The sequence below is a fragment of the Lycium barbarum genome, chromosome 2 (assembly GCF_019175385.1).
Source record: "Lycium barbarum isolate Lr01 chromosome 2, ASM1917538v2, whole genome shotgun sequence".
Classification (NCBI taxonomy): domain Eukaryota; kingdom Viridiplantae; phylum Streptophyta; class Magnoliopsida; order Solanales; family Solanaceae; genus Lycium; species Lycium barbarum.
This window is the reverse complement of record NC_083338.1, coordinates 71,155,144-71,180,011: the sequence shown is the minus strand read 5'-3', so window position 1 is coordinate 71,180,011 and position 24,868 is coordinate 71,155,144.

Sequence of the window (24,868 nt, the reverse complement as noted above, 5' to 3'; positions counted from 1 at the left end):
ATGTATAAAAAAAATGAATGAAAATCATGGAGTGGGTGTGTTGTGGTGTTGGCCGAATGAGGTGTTGATTGTATAGAAAAGATGAAATGATTTTTATTTAGTAGTTTGATGGTTGTGTTGTGAATTCCATAATGCAAAATGGATGAGAAATATGGAACACATGTATATGGTGGAAGTCGTGTGTTGTGTTGTGTGTTGTGTGGTCTAAGTTGGACGTGTGTTATATGGAAATGAATGAATGAATTTTATGTAGCATGTTGTTGTTGTAACATGTAGAGATGGAAGAAATTGTATGAAAATATGTAAGGAGTCATTGTGGTCGAGAATGGTGTTGTTTGGTAAGTTAAGGTGAATTGATGTAATTTGATATTCTAGTTGTCGCCGTTATGAATTATGTGATATTGAATGAAGGGTGTCGTCGAAGTTAAGGTATACGAACGATAAGTAAATGTATGGTTGGGATTGAAGTTGAAGGTTTCGGATGAAATAGTATATTGATTAAGTTATTGGAATATGGTGTGAATTAAATTGAATTGAATTGAATGTTGGAATATTGCTAGCATAATTGTTAGTATTGTTGTTGATTTGGCCGGGTTAAATTCCCGGATTGTTGTTGTTGATTTGGAGCCGAGCCATATTCTCGGGGTTGGTATGTTTACAGGGGAGATGCTGCCGAAATTCCGGCAGAATATAAGTAAATGTGTTTGAAAGGTTAAAGCAAGTATATGATAATGGAACTAATGAAGGGATGAACTTTCTTGCATGTAGACAAACAAGTTGGATGCACAAGCGTAACTAGTTGGTTGCAGCACAGGTATGTAAGGCTTACCCTTTTTTTTCTTTGGCATGTCCTAGAGCCAAGTAAGGTATAATGTGATATGCTGCCTTGGGGTAACTCTGTTCTGTGATTCTGAGTCTGATTATGATTCTAATTCACTTTTTGACCTGAGTTTGTGGTCCTAGTTCATTCCCTGATATAAGTATTTGATATAAGTATTTTGATATAAGTATTCTAGTACAAGTATTCTGATATCCGCATTTTGACATAAGTATTCTGATGTAAATATTTTGATATAAATAAGGGTCGGGTGCCCATCACACCCTAGTAAGGTCTGGGTGTGACAAAGTGGTATCAGAGCAGGTCGGTCTAAGGGTTGTCTGCAAAGTCGTGCCCGGTAGAGTCTTGTTTATGGGTGTGTAGCGCGCCACACTTATAAACAGGAGGCTACGGGGTATCTAGGGATTGTTGACCTTCTTTCTGTCATAGATCGTGCGATAGAGCCAAGTCTGGAGATATTCGTTCTGTTACCTGAAACAGAAAGTTCTGGGCGGCTAGGATGTGATATATAGTCGTATGCTCTGCAAGGTATTGTTGATATTTGCTGCGTACAGATTTCGAATGATAAGAATTTGTAAAGGTGGTATAGAAGACCGAAGAGGGTAAAATAGTAATTTCACAAGAAAGGACGTGTTACGAATGTGTCTCAGAATCTGTAAAACCTTGACTTGCTCCAGATCACGTAGTAAAGGACATACGAGGAAGTGGACGTGATTATATCAGCGTTAAGGCGCCAAATTCCACCAAGGTTTTGAGGTTAAGCGTGCTTAGGTGGGAGCACTTTCAGGATGGGTGACCCCCTGGGAAGTATGCAGGAAATTCCAAAGATTTAGCTATCAGAGACAAATGGAAAACTAGAACAACCTAAGTGAAATTGGAGTATACGGAATGGTTGGAGAATGTAAAAAGCCATGTGGCACGCGACAGGCTAGACTAGAAAAAAAAAAGATAGGAAGTGCAGTGCAGTTTTGGAATTTTGATAGGCTTGAATAGCGTCTGAAAGTATTTTGCAGGTTAGTTGATACTAATTATATGTGTATATGTATATGAACATGTATGATATCTCATATGTGAGGGTATCGACTGAAAATGAAAGGAAAACTCATGATACGGAATTTTGCTATGTTGTGCACGTAGTCGAGAAGAAGAACCGTTGGCATATGAGGAGCCCCTTAAGGGGGGAGGGGGGGGGGGGGGGGGAGACCGCATTATATTAGACCAAAAAGGGATTACCATATCCTCAAGTACCAGAAGGGAAACTTATGACATAAACTGAGGATTTGTGTAAAGGCCAAAGAGAGTAAGATGAAAGATAAGGAACGAGCATGAAGGAAAGGACGAATACAAAAGAGATCCTCCCGATGTATTATGACACCCCATAAGATCGGTTGAACATTCGAGGACGAATGTTCTAAAGGGGGGGAGGATGTTATATCCCGTATTTTATACGTTCGGATATTCCAAGGTAGTCGTAACGAAGTTAAGGGAATGAACATTTTCCAAATGTATTTCAATGAACAAGTGGGTTATAAATATTATTCACAACATTAGTATTATGGAAATATTAAGAAAGGTTGAGGGCGAAAAAAAAAAGAGAAATTCGCAAAATAGAACCATGGTGATATTATGGAAAGCTAGGGGTAAAATGGAAATTTCACAAAAGTCTTGAAAGTTCATAAAATTTCCATGTTGGTTGTGTGGCATAAGTATATGCCCACATTGCTTTGGGGGATAAAGTGTACCAAGGAAAACATTTGGTCTTCTTTTACCAAATAAAACAATTCAAGAAAAGAAAAGAAAAAGAAGAAGAAAATTCTAGAAAAGGAAAGGAAAAAAAATAATTAAATTAAATTAATTAGTCTTCTTTTAAGAAGACTCTAGAGAATAAAAGAAGGGGGGACATGTGAAAATTTTATAATTGGAAGGGACTAAAATATAAATATGGAAAGATGACTAGTTCATCCTTATTTAAGAATTGGAGAAGAAAGAAAAAAAGACAAAACAAAAGAAAGAAGCAAGAGATGAGAGGGGGTTTCGGCCATGGCTCTTAAAAATGAGCCATGGGAAGTTGATGGAGAAAAATCTTTTTCTTCTTGCATTGAGAGTGATTGAGAGGTCCTCGTCAACGTGGAGAAGTTGTTAGAATAAGAGAACCGCTCGTTGTTGCGTTTTAGCAAGCAAGCCGAGTGGAAAAAGGGTGAAAGAAGGAGGTGAGGTTTAACCTTCTCTTTTATGTGTTATGAATGGTTTATGTATGTTATTGAATGTAGAACTGATGGGAATTCATGAAATATTGCATGTACAAGTTGGGCCGTGTGTTGTGTGAAATGTGTAGGAGTAATGAATTAAGTGTATTCAACATGATTATGTAGTGTTGTAATGTATAAAAACAAATGAATGAAAATCATGGAGTGGGTGTGTTGTGGTGTTGGCCGAATGAGGTGTTGATTGTATAGAAAAGATGAAATGATTTTTATTTAGTAGTTTGATGGTTGTGTTGTGAATTCCATAATGCAAAATGGATGAGAAATATGGAACACATGTATATGGTGGAAGTCGTGTGTTGTGTTGTGTGTTGTGTGGTCTAAGTTGGCCGTGTGTGTGAATTGTGTTATATGGAAATGAATGAATGAATTTTATGTAGCATGTTGTTGTTGTAACATGTAGAGATGGAAGAAATTGTATGAAAATATGTAAGGAGTCATTGTGGTCGAGAATGGTGTTGTTTGGTAAGTTAAGGTAATTGATGTAATTTGATATTCTAGTTGTCGCCGTTATGAATTATGTGATATTGAATGAAGGGTGTCGTCGAAGTTAAGGTATACGAACGATAAGTAAATGTATGGTTGGGATTGAAGTTGAAGGTTTCGGATGAAATAGTATATTGATTAAGTTGTTGGAATATGGTGTGAATTAAATTGAATTGAATTGAATGTTGGAATATTGCTAGCATAATTGTTAGTATTGTTGTTGATTTGGCCGGGTTAAATTCCCGGATTGTTGTTGTTGATTTGGAGCCGAGCCATATTCTCGGGGTTGGTATGTTTACAGGGGAGATGCTTCCGAAATTCCGGCAGAATATAAGTAAATGTGTTTGAAAGGTTAAAGCAAGTATATGATAATGGAACTAATGAAGGGATGAACTTTCTTGCATGTAGACAAACAAGTTGGATGCACAAGCGTAACTAGTTGGTTGCAGCACAGGTATGTAAGGCTTACCCTTTTTTTTCTTTGGCATGTCCTAGAGCCAAGTAAGGTATAATGTGATATGCTGCCTTGGGGTAACTCTGTTCTGTGATTCTGAGTCTGATTATGATTCTATGACTCTGATTCCCCGAAAAAGGCTTCTGAAACGCTTATAAAGCGTTTTGTACTTCGAACGCACGTAACTTTCTCATACTACGTCGGATTGACCTGAAATCTGTTCCGAGCCCCCAGGTATCGGTAAGTATACTGGTCTGTCGAGTCTTGATTCCTATGCATGTGGTTTCTCACGACTCTGCTCGTGCATGACTCAATGTATCCTTCACTGCGTCCCGGGCCAGGTTCTGTTATGTCCTCGTGTGTCCGCTACGATATGATTCACTGCGTCCCGGGCCAGGTTCTGTTATTGTGCGCATTCCTCTGCATTGTTCACCGCGTCCCTCATAGGCGGGCCGGGCTCTGTTATATGGTTTGATGATATGATGATATGGGTGGTGGCCAAGATGGCATATGATCTGTCTGTTCACCGCGTCTCGTACTAGAGGGCTGGGCTCTGTTACCGCACCCCTCACTGGAGGGTCGGGTTCTGATATATGCATATATGATACATGAATTTGATATATGATGATTCTGTTTGCCGCGTCCCTTATCACAGGGCCGGGTTCTGTTATACGCATATGTGACATACGATTCTGAGTATTTTGTGTGTTCTGACATCATCTGAGTATTCTGTATGTTCTGCATTCCGTCCGATATATGACATCATCTGTACGTTCTGTATTCCGTCCGATATATGACATCATCTGAGTAATCTACACGTTCTGTATTCCGTCCGATATATGACATCATCTGAGTAATCTGTATGTTCTGTATTCCGTCCGATATATGACATTATTTGAGTAATCTGTACGTTCTGTATTCCGTCCGATATATGACATCATCTGAGTAATCTATACGTTCTGTGTACCGTCCGATATATGACATCATCTGAGTATTCAGTACGTTCTGTACTCCGTCTGACGTATGACCTTATCTGTGCGTTTTGTACGTGCCACACTCCTTCTGACATCTGGTATCGATATGTGCGATATGTGTCTGGAAAGTAAGTATGTCGGCATTCTGTATGCTCTGTATGATTTTGTTATGCTTTGTATGATTTGTACGGTCTGTAGGATCTGTATTGGTCGGTATGGTCTGTGTCGGTCTGTATGGTCGGTATTGGTCTGTATGAAATGTGTCTGAGAAGCAAGTAATTTGGTAATCTGGATAACATGCGTACTCTTGGTACTGTTTGTTTCGATTATAGTTCTGCTTTCTGTATTCTATGCCTTACATACTCAGTACATATTCCGTACTGACCCCTGTTCCTTGGGGGCTGCGTTTCATGCCGCGCAGGTACTCCCAGACGAGATAAGGACCCTATAAAAGATATTTCAACAATGGTGGCGAACTCCATTTGCTCCTGGGGGACTGCCAAGTCAGGGTATGGAATATGTGTTATGGTTTCTGTATGGTATTAGAGACTTTGCAGACAGCGTCGTGGGTATAGTATGTCAGTCTGTAAGCGGCTCCGTCAGCCGATATGTCGGTCTGTTTTATGTATTGAATTTTGTATGACTATAGATTTGTTCGCCTGGAAGCTTCGAGAAAGAACATTTTTGAAAGAAAGAAAAAAAAATTTACTATGTATTTTATCTGATTTGATTTAAAAGTTTGACGTAACTTTATGTGCAGCAAGAGTCTGAGGGTTCGCTCGGCCCTAAGTAAGGGTCGGGTGCCCATCACACCCTAGTAAGGTCGGGGTGTGACACATATTACAGGGGAAACTATGGCGAAATTTTTGTAGGATCTATAAGAGTCTAACATTCGTCGACGAATGTTCTTAAGGGGGGAGGAATGTTACACCTTAGAAATTTCACGTCGTTTACATTATGAGTGAACTAACGCAAGAATAAAGTGAAAATGAAGCCCTTATAAGGTTAAGAAGGTATTTGATAACTTTAATTATGTACCTAAAGGTTTTGGAGTCATGAATCTGTGGAAGTAAGTTCATTGGAGAAATTGGAATTGTAGTCATGCTTTTGGAAGATTTCATATCATTTGAGTTATCCATTGCTTATCATTACCTTTAGGGGGAGATATAGGTCCCCTTATATGGTAAATGAAGTTTTATACAAGTGCCAAGAAGGTTCCATAAGGATTGGAGGTCAAACGAATCGAAAAGAACGCGCTTTTGCGAAAATCGGAATTTGTGGACCAATATGCGGCCACAAACTGAGTTTGCTGTGCAGCATATTGGACGAAAACTCACCCAAATTGTTGACAAACAGCCCAACCTCCTCCCTAAGGAGAGGAAGGGAGATGTGGCCGCATATCCAATATGCTGAGCCGCTTCTCCACCGCAAAGTGATGGGGGGGGGGGGGGGGGAGTGATTTTGACATCTTTTTAAATCTCAAAAGATCCGATTTTCACACCAACCTCCCACACTTATTTCCCCAGAATTCAAGAGATTTATTGAGATTTATTTAGGGTTCCATAACGTTCCAAACCATTCCATATCATTAAGAGGTAAGATCAACATCAAAGATAATGCATGGAAGATGATGGTTCTTGCTTCTCTCCGAAGTTGTGATGAACTTGGTCTTGAAAGGAGTTAAACGAGGTGAAATTATTTTATTATAAGGTATGTTCTTCCTATTATTTATATGATTGAGTTGATGTGAAGGTTAGTCACTTTTAGAAAGGAAAAGAATTAAAGCGGAGAAGCCATAAAGTGTTGATGTGAAGTTGATGACTATGAGATGAACTTGAAAGGGGATTTTGAATGATTTTGAGATTGAATTGAATACAACTTCTTGAATATGGTATTATGAATGTTATTATTGTTGTTTGGGAGTTGATTTTTAATTTGGTGGTAGTTGATAAAATAAGGGAAGTGTTGCCAAAATTTCATTAGCTCATTAGTTACAATAGTTTGAACTTAAGAGTGTTTTCAATACTTAACCTTAGTATGAATCATATTGAATGTAGATTTTATGGGATTTGGAGGCGAACGTTAAGTAATTAAGAAAACGTAAAGGTATGTTAAGGCTAACCCTTTCTTTCCAAAGGCATGAATTCCTTATTGTGAGTCCATCTAAGATATATGTAATGTCCTATTCCTAGAAAATGCTAGAAGCTCATGACTTTCAAGATTCTTAAGATATTATTGATAAAATCTCTTCCTAGTGATGATGATAATGATGATGATGATGATGATGATGATGATGATGATGATGATGATGGTGATTCCATAATAGAAATCGGGGGTTTACCAACTTTATGTCACCCCGATAAAGTTGTAATGTTTCCTTTGGATACTCATGTATGTCATATATGTATATAGATACTTTGTGACACCGAGCTTATATGGCCGGGTATGATATCTATTGCGCGCACACCACTGCAGTTGGATGTGGACAACACCGAACCTTGTTATGGTCGAGTACGGACAATACCGAGCCTTGTTATGGCCGGGTATGGGTGACACCGAACCTACATCGTCAAGTATGATATCATTTTATATATATATATATATATATATATATATATATATATATATGTATATGTGTGAAATGTCTCCTTTAGAGAAAGGTCAAGTATGTAAGATAGTCATTTTAAGAGGTATTATGTGGCATAATTTTTTCTCTTATTCGTATGTTATCTTCATGGATTCATCATGTTGTTATTCACACCTTACATACTCAGTACATTGTTTGTACTAATGTTCTTTTGTTTGTGGACGTTGCGTTCATGCCAGCAGGTAGATAGGGAGACAGACCAGACCCCTAGGCTGCTTCATCAGTGATTGCATAGAAGGGCTCCAATTGATCTGGAGCTGCAGTTTAGTTGATACTATTCTTTTATGTGTATATTTTTTCATGGCGGGGTCCTGTCCCATCTTTATGATATTGCATACTCCATGTAGAGGCTCGTAGGTAGATGTGCATAGCTAGATATCCCATAAACTTATCGGTTTATATTTTGTATATCAATTTTGGTAGACTTGTAGGCTTGTATATATGGGCATAGTTAATGATGTTCATATAAATGTGTCTACCTTCGATGGAACTTGTGCCCTTTTGTTCGTGGTAATTATGAGTTAGCCATGTGACTCAACTAGATATGATTATGAGATTATGATGAGAGGTGCTCGATAGGTTAGCTCCGGGTGCCCGTTATGGCCCTCCGGTATGGTCGTGATGGACAATAAGTGAAGGATCTCCCACACATTTCCTCAACATGGACATATAAAACACTAGATGAAGTGAAGTCAACTCTGGTGGTAACTCCACCAGATAGGCCACTTGCCCAAATTCCTAAGATTCTATACGGAACAATGTATGTGGGGCTAAGTTTTCCCTTCCTTCTGAAATGCATAACGCCCTTCATAGGAGAGACTTTAAAAAACACCCAATCATCAACATTAAACTACAATTCTCTACACCACACGTCTGAATAGTACTTTTGGCAATTTTGAGCCGTCTTCAACCGCTCCTGAATCAACGTAACCTTCTTTGTGGTCTATTGGACTAGATCTGGTCCTGGTAGTTCTGCCTCACCAACTTTAAACAATCCAACAGAAGATCTGCACTTTTGCCCTATATGGCTTCAAACGGTGCCATCTTGATATAACCTAAAGTCGAAGACACAAGCTTTCAACACATCCTCAAGTGTCTAAATAGTGTGCTCGTCCTAGCCGTCTGTCTCGGGATGAAAAGCAGTACGGAGATTAACTTTTGTACCCAACCTTTTTCTAAAAGGACTTCCAAAAGTTTATCGTGAACTGAGCACCTCGATCAAATATAATGGACACTAGAGCCCCACGAAGTCTCATAATTTCTTGAATATATAACTCAACATAATCCTTCGTCGAATGCGTAACTTTAAAGGGTACTAAAAGCCCTTATTAATAAGTTAGTCTATAATCACCCAAATCGAATCATGTTTCCAGAATGAGCGAGGTAAGCCTATCACACATTCCATACTTATCATTTCTCAAATCCACACTAGAATTTCTATATTCTAAGCTGACCCATTGGGCCTTTGATTCTGGGCTTTTACATGTTGACAATTCGGGCACATAGCCATAAAATCCGCTACATTCTTCTTCGTATCATTCCACCAATAAACCTCTTTAAATTCATAATACATCTTTGTAGAACCTGGATGTATAGAACACCTTGAACTGTGCACTCTGTGATAATCCTCTCTCGAAGTCAGACTATATTCAGAACACATAATCTGCGTGGGTACCTCAAGGTACCATCATCAGCCCCTGGTTCAAAAGTTGACGTCTTATGCTTGTGAATTCCTTCTTTTAGCTGCAGCAAGAAAGTTTTATCAAATTGTTTCTCTTTTACTTTTACTACTAAGGAGAACTCAGCTCTACTCTGAACAACCCCACCACCTTCTTCGGAGTCTAAGATTTGGAATCCTAGGTTTTCTAACTAGTAAACCTTCCTTGCCAAAGTTTTTTTTCTTTCTTCCAAATGGGTTAAAATTTCCATGGATCATTGACTAAGAGCATCTGCTATCACATTCTCCTTCCTTGGATAATAGAGAATATCGACATCGTAATCCTTGTGTAACTCAAGCCATCTTCTCTGTAGAATGTGAACTCCCTCCTCTTGAAAATATATCGGAGATTCTTATGATCTATGAAGATATCGACATGAACTCCATATAAATAGTGATGCAAAATCTTTATTGCAAACACCACTACTACTAATGTTAAATTGTGAGTCGGATAGTTCTTCCCATGTTTCATCAAAAACATCAAAGACCAACTCCTGAAGCATCACAATATACGACTAATCCATCAGTTCCCTCTGGTAGGGTCAGTACTGGAGTAAAAGTCAATTTAAATTTTAGCTCTTGGAAACTTTTCTCACAAGCATTCGACCACTAGAATTCGGTGTTCTTCTAGGTCAATTTGGTCAATGAAGTGGAAATAGAGGAAACACCCTATACAAATCTTCTATAGTATCTCTCTAAACTCAAGAAACCTCTAATCTCTGTGGGAGTCCTGGGTCTAGGCCAATTCTGCACGGCTTCAATCTTCCGGAAACTACATTTATACCTTTGTCAAAAACCACATGGCCTAGGAATGCCATAGTTTTCAGTCAAAATTCACATTTAGAAACTTAGCATATAACTTGTGATCCTGAAGCATCTGCAAAATAATCCTGAGGTGCTCGTCCCTACTTAGGATAAATTATATTACCATGTTCTTCGTATCTATCATAGGTTCCTTAATGTCTTGATAGTTACTAGTGGACTCCTTTCTATTTACTAATCATGTTACTTAGTTCTCTAACTAGAATTGGTTATCTCCTTAGCATGTAATTTTGGACAGTCACGCCAAGACAGTCAACTTGCCATATCGGATATTCCAAGACTCGAGTGGAAGGGTACTCCTAGTCCCTCCCTAGAGAAGATTATCTCATTCTTTGAGCCAGGAAGTTAGTGATAGAGGAGGTCTGGCCTACTTGGCCTGTATTCGTGATACCTGTGCTAACACTTCATCACTTGAGTCTGTGCCTGTAGTGATCCCATTCATAGAAGTGTTTCGTATAAACTTACCGAGTTTGCCACACGATCATGATATCGACTTCTGCATTGATCTAGAACTAGGCACTCCCCCTATTTCTATTCCACCATATCGGATGGCACCAATAAAGTTTAGAAAGTTGAAGAACAGTTGCAAGATCTTCTGAGCAAGGGTTTCATTAGACCGAGCGTCTCTCCTTGGGGCGCTCGAGAGCTTTTTTTAAAGAAGAAGGATGAGTTGATGCGGATGTGTAATGATTATCGACAGTTGAACAAAGTTACCATTCAGAACAAGTATCCAATTACTCGCATCGATGATTTTCTTGACCAGCTTCTGGGAGCCTCAGTATTTTCCAAAGTATTTTCCAAGATTGATTTGAGACCAGGGTATCACTAGTTGAAGATTAGGGCCGAGGATATTCCAAAGATGGCCTTCAGGACTTGCTATGGCCATTATGAGTTCCTAGTTATGTCTTTCGAGCTTACAAATGCCCCGATAGCTTTTATGGATCTGATGAATGGCATCTTCGAGCCATACTTTGACTCTTTCGCCATAGTTTTCATTGATGACATTTTGGTGTATTCGCAGAGCAAGGAAGAGCATGAGACACATTTGAGGATTGTACTTGGATTGTCGAAAGAGAAGGAACTTTATGCTAAATTTTCTATGTGTGAGTTTTGGCTCAATTCTGTGGCATTCTTGGGGCATGTTGTGTGTAAGGATCAGATTATAGTGGATCCCAGGAAGATAGAGGTAGTCCGAGATTGGGCTAGGCCTACTTTGGTGATCGAGATACAGAGTTTTGTGGGTCCCGCCAGTTATTATCGCTGGTTTGTGAAGGGGTTTTCTTCGATTGCTTCCCATATGACCCGTTTGACTCAAAAGAATGTGCCTATTCAGTGGTCCGATGAGTGTGAGAAGAGCTTCCAAAAGCTTAAGACTTTATTGACTACAACTCCTATTTTATCTCTACCGTTCAAAAGGAAGGACTTCACTGTGTATTGTGATGCTTCGTGTATAGGTTTGGGCTATTTTTTTATGCAGGAAGGTAAGGTGATTTCTTACGCTTGGAGGCAATTAAAGGTACATGAAAATATCTACTCCACTCATGACTTAGAGTTGGCAGCGGTGGTATTTGATTTAAAGATTTGTAGACACTGCTTGTATGGGGTTCATTGTGAGGTTTTCACCAATCATCGTAGTCTTTAACATGGGTTCAATCAGAGGGACTTGAATTCCAGACAGCGCAGATGGATGGAGTTACTTAAGGACTACGACCTGACCATTTTGTATTACCCGGGCAAGGCTAATATCGTGTCTGATGCGTTGAGCCGGAAGGCTGTGAGTATGGGTAGGTTGGCCTGATTGGTACTAGGGGAGAGACCGTTGGCTAGGGATATTCAGGCTTTGGTGAACGGGGTGGCGAGGCTTGATATTTCAGATTCAGGCTGGGTGTTGACTTGTGTTGAGGCGAGGTCATCTCTTTTGGAACAGAATAAGGCACAACAATTTTAGGATGTGAAATGGTGCAAGATTCGTGATAAAGTGTTAAGTGGAGAGGCCAAGGAGACAATTCTGGATAGTGAGGGAGTTTTGAGGATTAAGGGATGTGTTTGCATTCCTCATGTTGATGACTTGATCAAGATGATTTTAGAGGAGGCTCACAGTTCTAGATATTCGATTCACCATGGTGCCACAAAGATGTATCATGATTTGAGACATCACAATTGGTGGGTCAGGATGAAGCGTTATATTCTTAAGTTCGTTTCTCAGTGTTTGAATTGCCAACTGGTTAAGTATGAACACCGGAGACCGGTGGGTATGATTGGTTGCCCATTCTAGAGTGGAAGTGAGAGAGTGTCACACCCCGAAGAGGGGCAGGACGGGCACCCGTCCCTAGCGATCGAGCACCTTCTGACATACACTATATAACCATAGAATCGTTATCTTAGCCTATGGTAATACGTTACTTATCGTAAGACGATACCTGTATACAAAAAGGCCTTGTACATAGAATGACACATGCATGACCATATATATGCATAAGCTAGCTGACAAGGCTACTATCAGTATCCGTGAATGACACATAGCCAACAAGGCCATAACATGAACATCACACTTACTGAGATCATAACTGACATCGATACACACTATACTGTCTATGAGATTTTCAGAGTACATATACACAACATATTGGACGGGACAGGGCCCCGTCGTACCCAAAAAGGACACATATGCCTAACGTATAGACATGACATATACCAAAAGTGCAAGCCTAGCATAAAGGCACTTGCTGATGATCCACTGAAGCTGGCAATCCTACTGAGGAGGTCCTCTGGTCTATCTCGCAGGACCTGCAACAAACAATGTCGTGCCCCGTGAAGAGGGACAGTCAGTACGAAATAGAGTACTTAGTTTGTATGGCAGGCATGTAAAGCATACGTAGGACATAAGTATAAACATGAATAAAGGAGAACAGTAGTGACCTATGACATCTGAAGAACGTACAATACGTAATGAATGAGTTTTCAAAACTTAATTTCATATGCAAGTATACATATATATAATATATAAATATAATAACATACCCAGCCCTAACAGGACTCAGTGTGTATTACATCATCATCATATCATATCATATCATCCCGCGTCTAGGGAAACATCATCATATCATAACATGCCCAACTGCAATGGTGTGCATATCAACGTGCCTGCCTGGTCGACTATAGCATGCCGTGGTGTAGAAAAATAGTGCAATATATATATATATATATATATAATGTATGAGGAAACAACGAAAGTGACATCAGGCCTTTCGGAGTGACATAAGGTCGTAACCTCCGAATATATTATAGAAATCACGTGGAAGCCAAGAAAAGACTTAATATAAAGTAATCACAATAACGTCATCTGAATCATTCATAAAAATACATCACAATGACTAGGAATCAATCAACATATCAACAAGGAAAGTTTATATCATAGTGGAGCAAATGGAGTGGAGTATTATGCTATGGACGCTAGTGACTTCTATAAATCATGCCAAGGAAATAGAGATATAGCAACACCTTACATACCGTTTCTACCACGTCATCACTTGAACAGGTTCCTCATTCCTATGCTTGCCCTTTCACCTAAACCTATATCAAAAGGCGAACCTTTAGTCATGCTCCAACATTAACTTATACGAATGGTATATCGAAGGATAATTCGGGTTACAGAAATTTAGGTAGCATTTCCTCGGTTTCTACTACATTTCCATGTTTACAATAACAACCAACCCAAAACATCAATCAACATAAATAACTTAGTTTAGTCATTCAATTTATCTCTACAGCAACTCCAATACCACCTTCGCCTCAATTTCGCTTAATTCGCGTTGACCTCGTAATTATAACCTAGATTAACTTTAGTCATTTCATGAGAAGGGAGGAATTTACCTTAATTAAACTTAGTCAGCCTCTAGTATTGCCTATATCCCAAAATTACACTCCTCCAACTTGATACAAAGAAAAATACAATGCCCAAGGGGTTAGCACGTACCTTCCCAAGCCACTTTGCGTTAGATTCTTAGGTAGTCTTGATCCCAATGCTAAGAGGTGTTTGGAGAGAGTTTTATTACCTTATATTCCAAAAAATACTCTTCCTCCACCTTACTTCACTTCGACAAAATCCCGAATTAAACAACGGGACAAAATGGAACAATGAGATCGAAGTAGAGACAAAGAGACCAAAATCCACACACTGTTCTTTGAGGAAGTGTCACGACCCAAACCGATGAGGCGTGACGAATGACTGACCTCTAGAAGCAAAACATCCCTATACTAATATCTAATTCTTACTCAACATCCATGGCCCATACAATGACTTAAACTAATCGGATAAATAGGCGATATCATGAACACTGAGCAATCTGTAAATTCATAAACATGCTGAAAGAGCAGTGCAAGCCAGCTAGGCTGCTACATATACTGTACACAAATGAATAGAAGCCGACAAGGCTACATCATCTGACTAATACATACAACTTTCTACAGACCTCTACTGGAATAAAAACTGTAGAAGGACGGGACAGGTCCCTCCCATACCCATCTATATATATCTCAAAAGAATGGCAAACAAAATAGACCACAACTCCCAATCAAATGGAGTGCACTGATCGCTGCTGGATAAAAGTCCTACTAAGCTGGACCACCTGTCTATCTACCTGTACCTGCGGGCATGAACGCAACCCCTCGAGCAATGGGGAGTCAGTACGGATAATGTACTGAGTATGTAAGACATAAGAACAACATATTTATATATAAGAATCATGAATAAGATCTGAACTCATAAGCTGAAATGACTACCTGCATGTACTTGTATGAACTAGTATCTGTATGTATCTACATAAATATGTGTAACTGACAATGCCTCTGTGGGTGCACAATACACATGCTCATGCCTATCAATGAAGGTCATACATCTATATATATATATATATATATATGCGCGTGTATAACACCTGATATATGTGCGTGTATAATGCCTGTCTCTCATCTCCTATCATAATATCCTCTCTCTACGCAAAATCACTAAAACTCTTGATAATAAACTCAAATACAAGGGTAGAAATCATTTACATACCTTGAGGGGTCCAATATTCCAAGAATCACTTCAACTCCAACTTCCTAAGCTTCGCAACCTTGAAGAAACCGTATAAACAACTTTCTTCTTGACAAGCACGGGTCCACAGGGCTCAGATCTTACTAAATCTCCACTAATAATGAAGGAAAATGTTAGGAGAGAACATATTAGGGTTCCTTTGATTTGGAATGGAGGAAAATGAGAATTAAGGTCATGGCTCCTATATTTATACTTGGAAGCTAAAATTTACGACGGTCCGGTTCGACGAGCAGGTCGACGACCCGTCGACCTGCTCTGTCGACCTGCGCCTGAAAATGCAAGGCTGCAGAACCCTATCGACACAGCACAATGACGGTCCATCAGCCATGTCGACGACCTGTCGACGATGACTGGTGTCTGCAGATTTTCTCAGATACAGCTCAGGTCGCGTCGATTCGATTCGCTCAACTTCTAATCCTACAAATTGCCAGGAATACCTGCTGGTATCCTTATACACGGGGCAAGACACTTTCTATCTCCAAACTCAGGCTCGGGTCTCTATTACAAAGGCATACCCGACTAGGAAACCATAGGTTCTCCGATGACGAAAATGAGAGGTGTAACATTCTCCCCCCTTAGGAACATTCTTCCTCGAATGTTCAAACAGTCATGGGTTATAAAAATTTCGGCAGAGTTTCCCCTATAAATATACAACCCAACCTGCACACAACAACCAAAATACTGCCACACAGGGCCACATACTGTAACATACAATACTATGGCCTCACACGACCAATCACGATAACTGAAAATGAAACAATACCTAGGGGAGATGATGCCTCAGGCTGCACCTCCTATACTGCTGGGAACAAATGCGGGTAATTAATATTCATCGCTTCTTCCGCTTCCCAAGTCACTTCCTCAACATTCTTATTCCTCCACAAGAGTTTAACGGAAGCTACATCCTTGGTTCGCAACCGACGGACCTGTGTGTCCAACATAGCCATTGGGACCTCTTCGTATGGTAACTGCTCGATCATTTAGATATCATATAATGGTACAAATCTTGAAGGATCTCCGATCCATTTACGGAGCATAGACACATGAAACACCGGATGTACAAACTCTAATTCAGAAGGCAATGCTAGCTCATAGGCCACCTTACCCATAGTACGAATGATCTGATATGTCCCAATATATCGAGGGCTCAACTTACCCTTCTTACCAAACCTCATCACTCCTTTCATAAGTGAAACTTTTAGGAAAACCCAATCACCTACTTCAAACTCTAACTTGCGTCGCCGATTATCCGCATAGGATTTCTGTCGACTCTGAGCTGTTAGCAATATTTCTTGGATCATTTTCACTTTATCAACTGCTGCTGAATTAGGTCTGGGCCTACTAACTGATTCTCCCCGACATCAAACCATCCTACGGGCGACCTATATCTCTGCCCATATAGGGCCTCATATGGAGCCATCTGAATACTGGAATGGTAACTGTTGTTATATGCAAACTCGATAAGAGGAAAATGATCATCCCAACTGCCTTGAAAGTCAAGTACACAAGCTCTAAGCATATCCTCAAGGGTCTGTATAGTACGCTCCGCCTGTCCATTTGTCTGCTGGTGAAATACAGTGCTAAGACTCACTTCAGTCCCCAATCCCTGCTGAAAAGACTTCCAGAATTTAGCTGTGAAATATGCTCCCTATCTGAAATAATAGTTGTAGGAACACCATGAAGTCGTACAATTTCCTTGAGATAAAGCTTTGCATAATCCTCGGCTGCATAAGTCATTCTGACAGGCAGAAAGTGGGCTGACTTTGTGAGTCTATTAACTACAACCCATATGGAATCATACTTCTGCAGAGTACGGGGAAAACCGATAATGAAATCCATAATAACTACTTCCCACTTCGATGACGGAATCTCCATAGCCTGCAATAGACCTCCGGGCTTCTGGTGCTCTATCTTGACCTGTTGACAATTTGGACACTGGGCAACAAATTCAGCTATATCTCTTTTCATACCATCTCACCAATAAACTTCCTGGAGATCGCGGTACATCTTTGTTGAGCCTGGATGAATAGAATAGCAAGAGTAATGTGCCTCCCCCATAACCTAATGACGGAGTCCTGCAACATTAGGAACACATAACCTACCTCGATACCTAAGTACTCTATCACCTGTAATCACAAAGCGTGTCTTTTCTTTCTGAGGTGTTGTATCTTGGTAATGAACTAGTACAGGGTCTTCGTACTGTCGTTCCTTTATTTCTGCTACCAAGGAGGACACTATTGTGTCTTGAATAGCAACTCCTGCATTACCTGAATCTATCAATCGAACTCCGAGGCTAGCTAATCGATGAACTCCACAGACCATTTCTCTCCTCTTTAGCGGCACATGTGACAAGCTAGCCATAGATTTACGACTGAGGGCATCAGCTACTACGTTAGCTTTCCTGGGATACAGAATATCCACATCATAGTCTTTCAACCACTCTAACCATCGCCTTTGACGCAAGTTCAAGTCCTTCTACTTAAAGATATACTGGAGACTCTTATGATCAGTATAGATGTCAACATAAACACCGTATAAGTAGTGCCTCCATATTTTCAAAGTGTGAATCACTGCCGCTAGCTCAAGATCATGGGTTGGGTAATTCTTCTCGTACTTCTTCAGCTATCTAGAAGTATAAGCGACAACCGTACCATGTTGCATTAACACACAGCCCAATCAAATGCTCGAAGCATCACAATATACCACATAGCCATCTGTTCCTCCTGGAAGAGTCAAAACAGGTGTTGAAGTCAGCTTATCCTTCAACGTCTGAAAACTCTGCTCACAAGCATTTGTCCATTGGAACTTAGCTGATTTCTGAGTCAACTTAGTCAACGGGGCTGAAAGAGAGGAAAATTATTCTACAAACCTTCTATAATAACCTGTCAAGCCCAAGAAACTACGTAGATCCATTAGTGTCGTGAGCCTTGGCCAATTCTTCACCGCCGCAATCGTTTAGGCATCCACTCTAATGCCTTCTTCTGAGATAATGTGACCCAGAAAAGCCACAGTATTTAACCAAAACTCACACTTGGAAAACTTGGCATATAGTTCTCTTTTTCGAAGAATCCTAAGCAAAGCTCATAGATGCTCTGCATGATCATCCTCTGACGGCGAATAAACCAGAATATCATCTATAAACACAATCATGAACAAATCTAGGAAGGGAATGAATACACGATTCATCAAATCCATGAATATAGCTGCGACATTAGTTAGCCCGAACGACATAACACGGAACTCATAGTGGCCATATCTAGTCCGGAATGCCGTCTTCAGAATGTCCACTTCCTTTACCCTAACCTGGTGGTATCTTGACCTCAAGTCTATCTTCGAGAAGTATTTGACGCCTTGCAACTAATCAAATAAATCATTGATCCTCGGGAGCGGATACTTATTCTTTACAGTCACATTATTCAATTTCCTATAATCAATACACATTCGCAAAGAGCCATCCTTCTTTCTTACAAATAACACTGGCGCTCCCTACGGTGATGTACTAAGCCTAATAAATACCTTCTCAAGCAAATCTTTCAACTGCTACTTCAATTCTTTCAACTCTGCAGGTGGCATCCTATATGGAGGAATAGATATTGGCTGAGTGTCTGGCAATAGATTGATAGTAAAATCAATCTCTCTCTCTTTAGGGGAATGCCTAGAAGCTCATCTGAAAACACTTCTGGAAACTCATTAACCACAGGAACAGACTAAAGAGTTGACGACTCTGCTTGCACATCTTGAACTCGGACTAGGTGAGAAATATACCCTTTTCTAATCATCTTCTCTGCCTTAAGGTAGGAAATAAACCTACCCTTCGGCAAAACGGCATTACCCTTCCACTCAAGAACTGGCTCATCGGGAAACTGAAATCAAACTATCTTTGTTCTGCAGTCAACATTAGTATAATAGGAAGCCAGCCAATCCATCCCCATAATAACATCAAAATCAATCATATCTAACTCAATCATGTCTGTTAGGGTATGACGATTACAAACTATAACGACACAGCACCGGTATACTCGCCTGCCTATAATAGGATCCCCAACTAGGGTAGATACCTCAAACGGTCTAATCGACTCAGGTTCTATCCCAAACTTGCTAGCAACAAATGGTTTAACATATGAAAAGGTGGAACCTGGATCAATCAATGCATAAACATCATGGGAGGAAACTGATAATATACTTGTAAAAATATCAGGAGACATCTCTCAGTCTTGTCTACCAGCCAATGCATACATGTGGTACTGAAGACCGCTCGAGCTAGATGCTCTACTCCTCCCTCTACCTTACCCTGCTGGTGTCTGAAAAACTTGCCCTGAAGGGTGCACTGCAGAAGAAGAGCCAGCCACAGACCCTGTAGGCTGAACCATACCTGTACCAACTCTCATCGGGTACTCCCTCATCTTGTGGCTTGACTGACCACAAGCATAGCAACCATCCAACCCCAATCGACACTGCCCAGTGTGTAGCCTACCACACTGAGCACACCGCGGCAAGGGTGGCCTCGCATGGCCTGACTCTGGTTGGTACGTAGAGCCTGATACCCTGGAACTCTGGCCTGCTTCGGAATAAGAAGACTGATCAAACCTCAGACCTGAAAATCGCGGAGATACACTCCCTGCTGGATGGAATGGATATCGGGGATATTGCTGTCTCAGTCCTCCCCTAGACTCACCCGCAATATATAAAGATCTGGCCCTCTTGTCGTGGCCCCGGTCACGGTCACGATCTGTCCTCCTCTGATGCTTGCGATCTTCCAGATTCTGTGCATATGTCTGTATACAGGAGATATCCATGCTTGGCTGTAATGTAGCAGTCGTAAAAACATCTATCAAATGTGGCCCTAGACCAGCCACAAAACGATATACTCTGTCCTCCATCTCAGCCACCATGGCTGGAGCATATCTGGCAATAAAATCAAAATATACACACTCCTCTTGGATGCTCATACTGCCCTGCTCAATACATAGAAACTTGTCTGCTCGGGCTCGTCGGACCTCTGGTAGTAAATAATGGCGAATAAAAGCATCTGAAAACTCTCGCCAAACCGCTGGAGGGGCATTCTCTCCCTTAAATAGCTCCCAAGTGTGATACCACTTTACTGCAATATCACGAAGCCCATACGAAGCCAGCTCCATGGACTCGACCTGATCTACGTGCATAACCCTCAAGGTCCTCTGCATTCTCTCAATGAAATCCTGGGGGTCCATATTTTGCTTTATCACCGAGAACTCTGGAGGACCTAACCCAAGGAAGGTCTTAACCCTCGAACTACCGGCCCTGTCTGCCTGGTCAACACTAGCTCCCTGCCGCTGACCCTGGGCGGCTACTAATCTGGTAAATAACTGCACAGCATCCCACAAATCCTGGCCTGGTACATCCGGCTGAGGAATTGGAGCAAATGCTGGGGGTGGGGTATGCGATGTCTCAGATGGCCCCTCACTCTGAATCTCATCCTGGGCCCTAGTGGCCTGCCGAGTATGGCTAGTGGCCTCACTGGCCTCTCTCTTACCCTTCTGGGTAGCTGTAGCTTTCTTGCAGGGCATTGCTGAAATCAAAACAATTCATCAGGAAGCAAACGCTTAACACAGGGATCTATCGCACAATCTAAGAAGGAGAAAGAATGACAATTTCCTCACTGTCCTGTAGCCTCCTGTTTATAAGTATGGTGCACAACACGCCCATAAACAAAACGCTACTAGACACGGTCTGTAGACAACCCTTGGATGGAACTACTCTGATACCACCTCTGACACGACCCAGACCGCTGAGTCGTGACGAGTATCTGACCTCTAGCGACCAAACACCCCTATACTCATATCTGATTCTTACTAAACACCAAGGGCCCATACAATGTCTTAAACGGATCTCATAAATAGGCGACATCATGAACACTGAACAATCTGTATAAACATAGAAATGCTGAAAGAACAGTGCAAGCCAGCTAGGCTGCTACATATACTCTACACAAAAGAATAGAAGCCGACAAGGCTACATCATTTGACTAATAGATATAACTATCTACAGACCTCTACTGCAATAAAAGCTGTAGAAGGACGGGACACGGCCCCGCCATACCCATCTATATATATCTCAAAAGAATGGCATACTAAAATACACCGGAGCTCCGAATCAAATGGAGTGCCCTGATCGCTGCTGGATAAAATTCCTACTAAGCTGGACTACCTATCTGTCTACCTGTACCTGCGGGCAAGAACGGAGCCCTCCGAGCAACATGGAGTCAGTACGGATAATGTACTGAGTATGGAAGGCATAAGAACAACACACACACACACACGCATATATATATTGTTACACCTCGGAAAATTTCCCGTTGGAACGCAAGTAAATGAACTAGTGATGCATGCAAATGGATGTGGATGATTAAAATGAGAAGTCTAAGAAATATGAAAAGTTGCAGATTTGAAATCTGCCCAGTGGTCGTAAAGTGCAAATACGGACCGTAAATTGGTATACGGTCCGTAAACTAGAAGGTCGTAAACTGCCATGCAAGACTTAAACTTTCTACCAGCCGAGGAAATGGTCAAATACGACCAGGTTTACGGACCGTAAAGTGATTTACGGCCCGTAAACCATGGTCGTAAATCACCATGCAAGCAGTCCCAGTTTTAGGTTTTGAAACGGTTAAAGACGACCGCGATGGACGGTTCGTAAACTGTAGGACGGGTCGTAAACTCAGTTTACGACCACTGTTCACCTCAGCACAGATTTGCAATTCATTAAATAAGGGGACCAAGACTTGTTTTATTTCATTTCAACAATTCACACCTTCTCTCTAAAACCTCTCTCTACATTTATTATATAAGTTTTCAAGGATATTTGAGGATCAACAACATTAAACAAGTGAATCAATAGTAAGGAAAACATCAAAGATCACTCAAAGTCAAGAAATCCAAATGGAGATAAACTAGGGTTTTGCTCAAGGTGGAGTATTATCAACTAGGGCTTGTTCCTACAACTTCTAAGGTAAGATTCATGATATTTACATGATGTTTAAGGTATTGGAGAATTAAAATACATGGATTGTAGAAAATATGGTCAACTAGGTCATGAAGGATGAATAGTGACATTTTGAGAAATAGTTTGAATTGCATTATGAATGTTGTTGTGTTGTGATATGAATGTGTTATAAATGGTATTAAGATCATGAACTAGACACTTTAGACGAATGGACGATGTTGGGTGTTATGACCATGAATGTGGGTGAATTAGAGGAAAATTGAGGAATCTAGATAATGTGGATAATGTGAATGACTAATGGCCATTGTTATGATATTAATGAAGGTATAAATGCTAGAATTGGAAGGGAACGCGAAGGTGTTAATAGTGCGACGGATAGGTATGTAAGGCTAACCCTTCTTTCATAAGGCATGGTTCTTTGGCCAAACTCTTAAATCCTCTATATGAGTATGTTGTCTCCAAATGATTGACGTTCCGAGCTCATAAGATCACGATCCTTGATTTGTACTATGATTGTACTACGCACCTCATACGACGAGTAAGCCTATGTTATAGAAGTAACGATAATGATGATGATAGCAATAATGATGATAATAATAATGATGTTAAAGGTACCTACGGGCTAGTATACTTATATGTGCCTATGAAGGGCTATAATGAAACCCCGAGCTTATAACGCCGGGTAGAATATATGTATATGAATATGTATAAAGTATATATACGATTACGAAACGCGCGCACACCTCTGCAGATGGTACGGATAACCCTGAAGCCTTGGTAGGGCTAGGTATGAGTAACCTTGAGCCTTGGTTGGCCAAGTATGTATGAAACATCGATCCTATGAGGTCGGGTATGCTATGTAAATGCTATGTATATGAAATGACTATGTATAAAATGAATATGAATGTGATAAGACTATGTATATGAACACGAATAAAGACATGTATACGAATACGAGCACAAGTATGGTACGAGTACTATTATGGAACACGGATGAAGATGTATGTATACAAATACGTATGAGAAATGGAATGTTCCTATGAAAGGAAAGTAAGTGTCATGATGATGATATTATTGTCTCCCCCTCCTATGCTATTTCATATGTTGTTCATTATGCTTATATATCGATGTTGATCATGCTTTACATACTCAGTACATTCTTCGTACTGACGTCCTTTTGTTTGTGGACGCTGCGTCATGCCCGCAGGTGCACAGGGAGACAGACTTGATCCATAGCTGCTTATTCAGAGATTACATAGCAGAGCTCCACTTCCTTCGAAGCCATAGCTTTTGGGTACTCATTCTTTTGTGTACATATTTATGGGCATAGCGGGGTCCTGTCCCGCTCATGTGTTATGTCATACTCTCTGTACAGGCTCGTAGTCACGTGTATATATGTATAGATATGTCTGGCCTTGTCGGCCTATATGTTGTATGTCATTTTGTCGGCCACGTTGGCCCATGTATATTGATGTGGCATAGACGCCAATTATGATATAATGGTAACGTCGTCCAATGGGACTAGTTTGAAGAATGAATGGCAATGAATGTTCTATTATGTGGCTCACCTAGATGTAAGCATAAGAGTAAGCTAAGAGGGTGCCCGGGTGGGCTAGCACCGGGTGCTCGTCGCGGCCCCCTAGTTGGGTCCTGACAAAAGTCATATCAGAGAAGTTCAGTCCTAGGGTGTGTCTACGAGTCGTGTCTAGTAGAGTCTTGGTTATGCGTGTGTTGCGCGCCACACTTATAAACAAGAAGTTGCGGATATTTTAGGAATGATTGACCTTCTTTCTTCATAAGGATCGTGCGATAGAGCTATGATGTAGGAAATTCTTGTTCCTTAATCGTGTGTTGTGTATTTCAGAGATGCCTAAAAAGAAAAAGGCTACAGCATCCCAAAAGGGCAAGACGGTGGCAAAAAAGCGGGATAAAAGAGCACCGCCACCGGTAGTAGAGGAAAGTGAGTCCCAGAGTGCGGCTCAATCTCAGTCTTGCCAGACAGTACCTATTTCTGAGGAGCGTGAGGGAGCCTCAGCCCCAGCCCCAGAACCTCCACCAAATGCTTCGGGCCAAGATGTGAAAGAAGCCATTAATTTGTTGACTCAGTTGGTTACGGCCCAGACTCAGAGGCAAAGTTCAGGGCATGGTGATAGGGCCATTAGTGCAAGGGCCCGTGATTTTATTACTTTAAACCCTCCGGAATTCTTTGGGTCAAAGCCGGAGGAGGACCCCCAGGATTTCATTGATGGTATGCTAAGGACGCTTCACTTGATGCATGCTTCAGACACCGAGTCGGTGGAGTTAGCGTCATATAGATTGAGAGATGTCTTGATCCAGTGGTATATGGTATGGATGGCTTCACGGGGGGCCAATGCACCTCCCTCGGTATGGCATGAGTTTGTCGATGCTTTTCTCCGTCATTATGTGCCTCCAGAAGTTCGGCGGGCTAGGGCCGACAAATTTTTAAACTTGAGGCAAGGTAGTATGATTCTCCTAGAGTATAGCCTCCGCTTTAACTCCTTGGCTAGGTATGCTTCGGCCATGGTAGCGGATATGGGTGACCGGGTACACTGATTTGTAAAGGGCC